General features: G+C 34.6%; 1 pseudogene; it reads right to left on the minus strand.

Annotated features, from left to right (window-relative positions):
* Positions 1-4,778: 4,778 nt before the first annotated feature.
* LOC134379417 (U2 spliceosomal RNA) lies at positions 4,779-4,936 on the minus strand (annotated as a pseudogene).
* Positions 4,937-10,249: the final 5,313 nt, after the last annotated feature.

A 10,249-nucleotide genomic window follows, 5' to 3' on the forward strand; every position in this document is an offset into this window, starting at 1 on the left:
GAGACATCAAACAGTCTCAAATACATGAAAAAAATATAAACATGAGATTAAAATTACTGATGGAAAAAATTCTAAACCCTATTGATTTTACAGATGCATCTTCACAAATATTCTTTGATTCTGTCCCATAGCCTGTACTTCATTACCCATAAATGTTTAATTTATTTTTTTAAATAGGACTTAGAGTGTGTATGTGGCAGGGGGACAGGAGGGGGAACAGTAAATTAAGAACGAAAATCCTATTTGCATATTTTCTCTCTAAAATCAACTGGAATATATTTATTAGATTACCTCCATGTATCTCAAGAGTTTCTACTCCCTGACTGGCCTACATGAAAAATTCTGTAGACTTATAATTTTTCATAAATTATCTTAATTTAGGGCGTCATTTGTTTCCAAGAGGCTTCAGATTTTGAGACTTTACTCTGTGTAGTCTCAGTATACATATGCTTTTCCTTGTTTGTAGCTGTTCGAGGCTCTTTCAGAAAATAAGTACAGATAGGCAATCATGTGAGCTCCTAGAGATTCTAATATTCATCCCTGTCTTACGCTGTACCTGCTAATAAAACAGAAGAACTCATTGGAAGCCCCTTTAAACCAGATTTATGTATGAGGATTTTCTGTTGTCCAGGGGTTGGCAGGCCCCAAGAAGACTTCATGGAGTGGCTACAAAACAGAAGGCCATTCCTTAAGCCCATCATGGTCTTAACTCAAAATTTCCTGGAATAGGTCATTCTAGAAACAAGCAGAAAGCTTAGAGTTCAGAAAATAGAACAAAGCCAATTGCAGAATCATAAAATAAAATTTTTGCTCAAAAGGAAATTGTTAATTTCTATAAAGATATTTTCAGAGTTGGGGAAAATCACACAAATGTTCATACGCATGTATTCTGATATTTGGGAGTGGTAGAAATGTCAGAGGATAGGAGTGGGGTAAGTAGTACACTGATTAGTAATATTTTTAAAGAGGCAATTGCAGTAGTGAGAATTGGAAGACTTTTAATATTGCATATTTTACCTGGAAGAACAGACTGGAGGCATTAGATATTACTGACACCATTAAATTTTATTGACACCATTTTCTGGCCTTTCATTTTGTCTCACCATAGTTTCTATTAAAGTGGAAGATGGCTGGTAGTCTTCAGAATTCAAAATTTAATATGCTCAAGCCATGTGATATTGTGAAATTTAAACTCTATGAACCTTGATTTCCTCAACCATAAAAGAAAATAAAAATGACTTATTCTCTTTAATTGTTATAATAATTAACATGATAGGGTTTACTACTGTTACATTAGGGTGTTCATTTCTACAAAAATGGAAAATGATGAAATTCTTAAATTAATCCTTTTAAACTCAATATGTTGATTTACATCCCATACTATGTTCTCCCCTCCAAAAAACTGTAATGTAATGCGCTCTTTCTGTATTAGAGGACTATATTTTAACATTCTCCAGTGTTCCTAAAAATTTTAAATGCTTCACAAAAACTGAAGAATGCCTTTCAAAAGATGTGTTTTAATATAGTAATATTCATTATATTATAATAAATGTGCTATATTTTGTCATTCATAGAATAATGTGGGACATTTTAATTTCAGCCTTTGCCATTATGAAATAAATTTCCTTGTAATATTCAGTGTGTTAACGAGCCATGGACCCTAATGTTTACTATGTACTTATATGCTCGTTACAGGTAATTTATAAAGTTATATGATGTTTCTAATTTGTAATGTGTTAAATTCCTTTGGATTTCAGGAATAGGAAGACTAGACAAGAGAACTAGTTCTTATATTCAGGAGTGTGAAGCCAAACTCAAAACTAAAATTGTCTTGTGAATATATTTAGTTTCACAAAACCTTCAAGTGACAACATGCTTAAATCCTATTAGATAAAAAAAAAAAAAAACCTCATCATTCTCCCATTCACAAAATACAAGAGAGCAGAAATTAAAGACAGATTTCATGATCACCATATAAGTGTTACCATTAGTTGCCAGTCTTAAACCATCCCCTGCCAGAACTCCTTCAGAGGAATGAAACATGCATAGGAAGGGTACTTATTCTGCTTGCTCTCAGATTAGATGATAGGAGCCCTAGTGTCCGGCACAACTTTGCTAGCTCCGACATATTGGTCTCTACAATACTTTAATAAAATTAGCACGGAATTGAACATGTACTACTATAATTCATTTCTCAAAATGTGAAGATTTGGAGATAAAACAAGGACCAGAGACAACATCAGCAGTGAATAACAGCCTCAAAATGAGTCCTACAGGCTAGGAAATTTCCAATATAGTTCTTTGTAACACTATACTTGTGCTTGCTGAGAAGCATGAAGAAGCAAGTACATGTCATTCTGATGGATGGAGTTTCCTCACACAACTGTGTGTCATGAGATTCACTCCAATAGACAAGTACTGGTATCTTGTACTTTTTCCAGCTTCTAAAGGCCACCTCCTTTCCTTAGCCAGCTAACAGCCCCCTTCCTCTGTCTTCAATGTCGGCAACATCAGGTCAAGTCATTCTCATGCTATTATCTCTCTGGTTCCAATTTTCTCTTTCACTTTTAAGGATCCTGATAATTACATTGGATTTACCCAGATAATCCAGAGTAATTCCCCTATGTTAAGGTAAAATAATCAGCAACCTTAATTCCAACTGCAACCTTAATTTCATTTTGCCATGTAGCTAACATATTATTACTATGTTGGGTGGGGGAGGGAGTGAGGAATTATTCTGCCTACCACATCTGGTGTCATTATTTCAAGAATATTCACAACACAAAGTATTACAGAATCCACCAATGCTATCCCAGGCACACTACAAATTGTACCTGGCCTAGGACTTTATGAGAAATTACTGAGCAGCTAGTACTATAGGGACTATGGCCAGATCCTTTGTAACTCCTAATAGCACGTTTATCATGACCCTTTAAGGAGCTCCATCTTGGGCAGCTTGTCTGAAGGTCAACCAAACCTTTTTCTGGCTGCTTGGTAAGTAGAGAGTGTTCAACCCATTCCAGTCAAGTTCCCACCACTGTAAAATTAAGAACAGCAATGTACCAATCAGATAATTAAGTCGTGTTTATAGTTTTCATTTATATAAATGGTTTTCAGATCTACAAATAGTCAATGAAAGATGGTATTCTATAAGAAATAAATACAGATGACCTGATTTCCTTGTATTGGTGACTATAAATAACATAGGTCCAAATTGATTGGAAGAATCCAATTTGCTTTATCTACCAGTGGACCAAACATGTAATGACAGAACCCTATCTGGGAATATATCAATATATTGTGTAAGTGAAGCGTAATCCAAGGAATCATTTATGAAATGATTTATTTTATTTAAATGTACTCACACATGTTTTCCCTTCCCAGTATTTCTGGGAATATCTGAAAAACAAGACTGATACACTTACTACCTGCTCATATTAAGAAGTTTAATGATGAGGAAACACATCTCTTTCATATACTATTAGAGCACTAAGAGTCTCTGAATGATTTTAGAATACAAATCTCTTCACTTTATGGTTATGGAAAATCTGCAGGAATACTGTACCTGCAGATCACACAAGTCCAGTGAATTCAGATTTATTTCCTTTTCACAACCAATGCACAAGCATTTTCTCTACTGCATGTTTTTGACTCCATTTCCCAATTGTATTAGTCTGTTTTGTGTTGCTGTAACAGAAATACCAGAGACTGGGTAATTCATAAGGAAAAGAGTTTTATTTGGCTTATGATTCTGGGACAGTTGCATATGTCACGGACCTCAGGCTGCTTCTACTCATGGCAGAAAATGGCAGGCAGTCAGCGGGTACAAGCAGATCACATGGCGAGAGGAAGCAAGAGAGAGAGAAAGGGGAGGTGCCAGGGTCTTTTTAAACAACCAGCTCTGGCAGGAACTAATAGAGCGAGATCTCACTCACTACCCTTCCTCCCCCAGGGAGAGCATTAATCCGTTCATGAGGGATCTGCCCCCACAACTCAAACACCTTCCAGCACTGCCACATTGGGGATCAGATTTCTGCATGAGTTTTGGGGGGACAGCACATCCAAACTCTATCACCAAAATACAGTGTGAACCAAGTCATGGAGCAGGGAAGGAAACTTCTGCAAAGAAATGTTGGTGACAGTGACCAGTACTCACAAGTGCTTACTCTGAAATATATTACAGTCATCAAAGTCTCTGATGCTGTGAACCATGGAAAATGTTTTTTTGTTTTGTTTTGTTTTTTGTTTTACTTATTGACCAAATGACCCTCAATTCAGTTGATGGAGTAGGTAAGAAAATGGGTTCTGCTGGTTATTCTGTTTTCTGCTTTTCTTTTGTTAAACCAAACACAAAATAATTAAAATCTCACTTTTTACAGATACTCTTTAAAGCCTCTCCTACAGAATCTCACAATCTCAAATGAAAGTAACATGCTTAAATTCTATAAACAGTGCATGACAGTGCATGGCACAAATCAAAATATGGATTCTGTTTCTTTAATGTCATTTATAACTGTCCTTTTCGACACATTTAACTACAGATCTTGAGCATATTTATTAAATTAATAATGGAAATTTTAGTTTTTCAACAGCCTAATTCCTCAGCATAAAGAAAATTAATTTAATACTTTTTTGTTGGTAGATACTTCTTATCTCCTGAATGACCAGTTAGTAAAAAAAAAAAATTAGAAGAATATATATGCATAAATAAGTGACTTTATAATCAGAGATACATGGAATCTATTTATAAGAGATCGTAATGTTTAATTGGAGGAAAAATGAGGTTCACATCATTATTAAGGAATCCATGTAAATAGATGCAACTTAACATTTTATTGATATATTAATCAGAATACATTATTTTTATTTTTATCTGCTATTTTCTATTGTATTTATGATGCTACACTTGATCTTAGCCAAAAGGCCGAGAAGCGATGTATTTATGATGCTGAAGAGCTCTAAAGCCAATTTTAGTTTCAGTTGAGAAATAAACAACTTGATGATGCAATATCAGATACTTTAACTAAAATAAAAAAATTGAAATCAGGATTTTTAGCTGTCTTTTTCAGTGCCAAGTTTAAAAATTAAAGTTCTTTTAGATCAGCTTTATAAATGGTCTGAAAATTAGCTTAAAACTTCCAAGACTAAAGAAAGTCAAAATGAGAAGCAGATGGGCCTATACTTCTTTAAAGAAGAACTGTCTGTTTCTCCTTATGATCAACAAAAAAGTAAAAAAGAAAAATGGAATAGAACACTCGAGATTTCACACACATTGCTACACATTGCCATGTATTCATTAGACAGACAAATATAGTCATATTAGAACATTCATTCTTATCCAATATCTTCATACCATCATGTCTGTTTGCTTAATTTTTTATATTTGATTGGAGTCAGATATTTTACACTTAATATTAATCTAAATTTTGCTTATAGTCTAAGGTTTATGATACTGTTATAGTATTTGAAGTGGAAATCTTTATTTAATCTGATATTATTTTAACTGTTACATATAAATATTTCTGCATTCTATATCATAATGCATGCAAAAATCACTCAAAGGCATACTCACCACATACTAAATGGTTAGTTTTACTTTATTATGCCCATTACAATAATTATGAAACAATGTATTCTTGCAATAATTACTCATCTCTAAAATTCTAAGCACATTATTGTTGTAGAAACATTTTATTGTCATCAAGATTGATGAAAATGTTTGGTAATGACACCCAGACTGAAATAATTTGATGCTAAGAAAAAAACTAATAAAAGAAATGGGAGAGCAAAGAAGAATAAAATTTTGAGATTCATGAATCCTTTGTCCTTCAATTGCTACAATATTGGACTAAATATAGTCCATTACGGTGCTAAAAAATGAAACTTACCAATAAGGACGTGCTTCTTCATTCTCTACCACACTCACGGGTGCTGCAGACATACATCAAGTCTTCATCTTCTGGATCCTAGTACATTACTGGCTATTTCTCAGATTGCAATTCTGCCATATCTTCTTTGTTCAGGCTGAGAGTTTACGCAATTCTCTCAATCTCATCCCAGTGTACTACCCCACTGCGAAAATATATATGTTCCTGAGACATTTATAAAACACATTTATGTCAAAAATCATACTTTTCTTAATAATCTATATTACAACAAGATATTCTTATAAGGGAAATAATTTCATTTTAAGCTAAAATATTTCCTTTGCATTTTCACTCTTTCACATCAATAGACTTTGATCACTACTAATAGGCATCTGTCTTTCTCCATTTCAAAATAAAGCATCTTTCACAAGACTATTATTATCTCAAGTGGCCATGTAAGTATTCCCATTTAAAAATCTCCTATTATTCTCTGCAGTAATCTGGACTTTATTACCTGTTCATGTATAACTCTTTACTATTTCATTATCCATAAATCCTCTCATGCTGTCTTTTAAAAATCTCTCAAATCCATTCTCTTCCCTTTCCTCTACTTACACTGCTTTACTCAGGAACTCATAATCCCCTTTATGGACTGGTACAATAGCCTGCTAACTGGTTTCAGGCTTCCACTCTTACCAAATTCTCAACTTAATATGACAACTAAAATAGATTTTTGAAACACACAAAGTATATTGACTTGATGCCCTCCTCAAAATTTTCAACATGGCTCATAACAGTGTTCTCCATATTGTGTTCCATAGAATATCAACCAAAATTGAGAATAAGATTAGGGAGAGAGAAGCAAAAGTTTCTTGGGAAAATAAGGTTAGAAAGTCACAGATATAACTGCTTTTATTACTGTAAGTCTCTCAGAGTATTTTGAACTTACAGGCATTTTTATTATCTAAGAAGATAGTATAGCATGCAGCATTTCCCATACCTGTTTGTTTATAAATTCTGGGGCATAAGCAAAGAGGAGCCTAAATGCTTATGGACACAATTTGAGAAATGCTGGCCAATGGGATAATTTCCAACTCTTATGTGTGGCAATATAAGAGTGATTCTAATATTGCCCACTTCCAGAATCTGGCTCCTATCAACCCTGTTCTTCCCTGTTATGCTTCCATACAGAAACCCTTCCAGTGCTTCCATCGGTGATTGTACCTACTATTATATGCAAAACAGGCTCTCTTCTAGGAAAACTCTTGTCCCAACATCAAGAATCAGTTCAAGTACTGCTTTCTTTAGTCCAGCGACCTCATCACCCCCTATTCTTTAGAATCATTTGAGGAATCTCTAGATCTCTACAAGTGAGGCCCTAGTAGCCATCTGTTTTTATCCCTTAGGTTGATTCTGAGAGAGTGTGAGTACTAAGCACTGCTCTGATTCTTCCAAACAGAAGTCACTCTGACATTTGCCTACTGTTTCAGCTGATGTTCCTATTACAGCACTCATCATTTGGCATTGTGATCATATTATTGCATGTTTTGTCATCACATCAAAACTATTATTATTGATGTTTGTATTTCTGTACAGTATTACTATTCTGATACACAGTAGGTACTCAGAAAGTATATTACTAATTAGAAAAAAAAGTTTATCTAAAATTGGATTTTTAAGTTCCTGTACAGATGGAAATTTTATTAAATGTTTATTATTTTGTCTTATAATAGAAAGGCAAAAAATCATACCCTCATATAATTTAAAGACTATGTTAAGCAGGAAAATTAAAAAACATCATTAAACTGTTGAGAATAGTATGAGTAGAAATTCTATCTTCTTGTATTCGGGAGAAGAGTGTAAAGAAAACAACCTGGAAGGGCTGAATTAATAATCATATTTGTTGAAACACTATAAATCATTTGAGCTTTGGAAAGATAGATTACACAAAAATTCAGCAAACTTGTTGTGATAATAGTCTTCAGTATAATGAGATGAAAATCACTGTATGGGAGACAATATATGAAGTAAATAATTTATTTTGCCAGTATAGCAATGGCAGAAACCAGTCAGAAACACTTAAGTAAAAATAAAATCTCAGGCATTACAAATTGAAATAAAAGTAAGGTATCAATACACAGATCATCAGATTTCTGGAAAGTAACCCTCTGGAGTATTCATAACCTGATCTTACTGTGGTAAAAGTTTGTGGCCCACCCAAAATCCATTCTTTTATTCTTCCTAAGTAGGAAACTCTGATTTTGTTGGGTGGTATTCTGCCCAGCTACAAACTCTATGTGTTCAGCTATTTTAGATGAACCACATTGTGGCCAATGAGATGTAAGTGGAAGTTTTGGGTGAAGCTTCCAGGAAACTCTTCATTAGGAGTTATATTCAGCTGGCAGAATTCTGTGACCTTTCTGCCTTTCCTGGAGGCATAATTGCCTGGACCTGCAGTGACTGACAGTGATGATGAGATGACCTTGAGGATGGAAGTCACTTGCAAAGAGTGACAGAGGAGAGGACAGATAGCCTATGTAGTATGGCATTGTGGGTCATCAGATCTATCCCAGACCATCTACTTTTGGACTTTTTAACTTTATTTTACTATGCTCATTTTTCTAATGTCTGTTGCCAGTAATAAAATACCATGCCAAAATAATAGACTATGCTACTTCTTGGATGACTGTCATCTAACATGTGCCATTTAGTACTTCTTCCCCAGCAGTACATGCCTAAACATCTTCCATAGACATGTGAAAGGTGAACCTAAAGTGATGGAAATTATCTGTGTTTTGGCTTCTCTGAAGGTCTTGTCTGTCCTCTGGATGACTGACACTCAACATGTCCATACTTTTAAAGGAGAACCCAAGCATTACTCATGAATAGTCTCAAAGTATATACAAAGGTCCTCCAGTACTAAAGTAAAAGTTACCCTATGATAAATTACGTACGGAGCTTCAAAATGTAGAATAAGCTTAATTGTTGGCACACGTCGAAATCATTTGATTTAAGAGACATTCTTTGTGCACCTGTAATTTGATCAAGTTAACCTAAGAATGCTCTTAGGGAGGCATGAATAGGATTGAGTTTAGCTAAGGAAACACAAATTAAAATAATTGTATTTAACTGTGTTCAAAGGGCTTGAAGAATGTATGAAGATATGAAGACAGATTGAAGAAAAAGAAAAAATGAAGGGACCAAAAGGTAAAATGTGATAATGTTCCCAGCATTAGTCAGAGGAGAATGTACTTAACCTAAATAAAGTTGTATTCTTTGTGAGGTTCATTAGCATGAGTCCAATTCTGACACTTAAGCTGGAAGGAATTCACCGAAACACCGCCTCCCTGTTGAGATGTGTTTAACTGGCCACCTGGCAATCCTCAAGGGATTTCTCTCAGTCACAAGCATTCAGTGTCCTCAAACACACCTCCCCTGAAGAAATGCGACTTTGTCCAGTAGTCTTCAAAAAACACTTATATTTAAACTATCACCTACTTATTCCAAAAACCGTATAAGGAACATAATACATAGAAAGGAGAGGAGTGTTTTATCACTCTTGTCCTTGACTTCTGTGAAATCTCCTTTCTAATTGCTGGTTTTCTTATTATCTAGCTTTATTTCTTCTATCACTTATAAAATGTAGCCATTTCTCTAAGTTCCATGCTTTCTTCTCACTGTTCCATTTTTACTCTAGTGGATGATGTTCTTCCTCATGCAAACATCTCCCATTTATTTTTTAAACGTCCTCCTAAGAGCTACAGCCTCATTTCCTTACTACTCTTTACAGTAAAATTCCTCCAGAGCTGTTGTCTTCAGTTCTCCCATTCTCTGCCTAATCCCCTCTAATTTAACTTTTGTCCTCATCCCTCCATGAAAGCACTATGTAAATACCCTTTATGTTGTTAAATACAAAAGTCAGTGCTCTGTCTTCATATTGCTTGACCTATGGTCAGATTTCCACACAACTGATAACTCCCTCCTCATACTCTTTTGCCCCTTATTTTCCCAAACTGTATATATTTAGGATGTCACTTATGATTCAATGATTCTCCCTTCTTAGGATCTTTTGCTGATTTCTCCCCTTCTCTCCAACCCTTCACATTAGTGTGCCAGGGTTGAGTCTTGATCCTCTTTTGTCTCTGTCAATATGCATTACCTTGGTATTTTCAGGACTTTAAATACCTTCTGAATGACCAAAAACTCTCAAATTTTATATCTCCAACCTAGACCTTTCTTTGTCACACCCCAGATTGCTTGACACCTCTAGTTGGATGTGTAATATTTATCTCAAATATTACCTATAAAGACTGAACTAGTAATTGTTCTCCCAAAGCATGTTTTACTAGAATTTTTTTTCTCTCTCAATTGATGGCAAATAT

The sequence above is a fragment of the Cynocephalus volans genome, chromosome 5 (assembly GCF_027409185.1).
Source record: "Cynocephalus volans isolate mCynVol1 chromosome 5, mCynVol1.pri, whole genome shotgun sequence".
In the NCBI taxonomy this organism is placed as follows: Eukaryota; Metazoa; Chordata; class Mammalia; order Dermoptera; family Cynocephalidae; genus Cynocephalus; species Cynocephalus volans.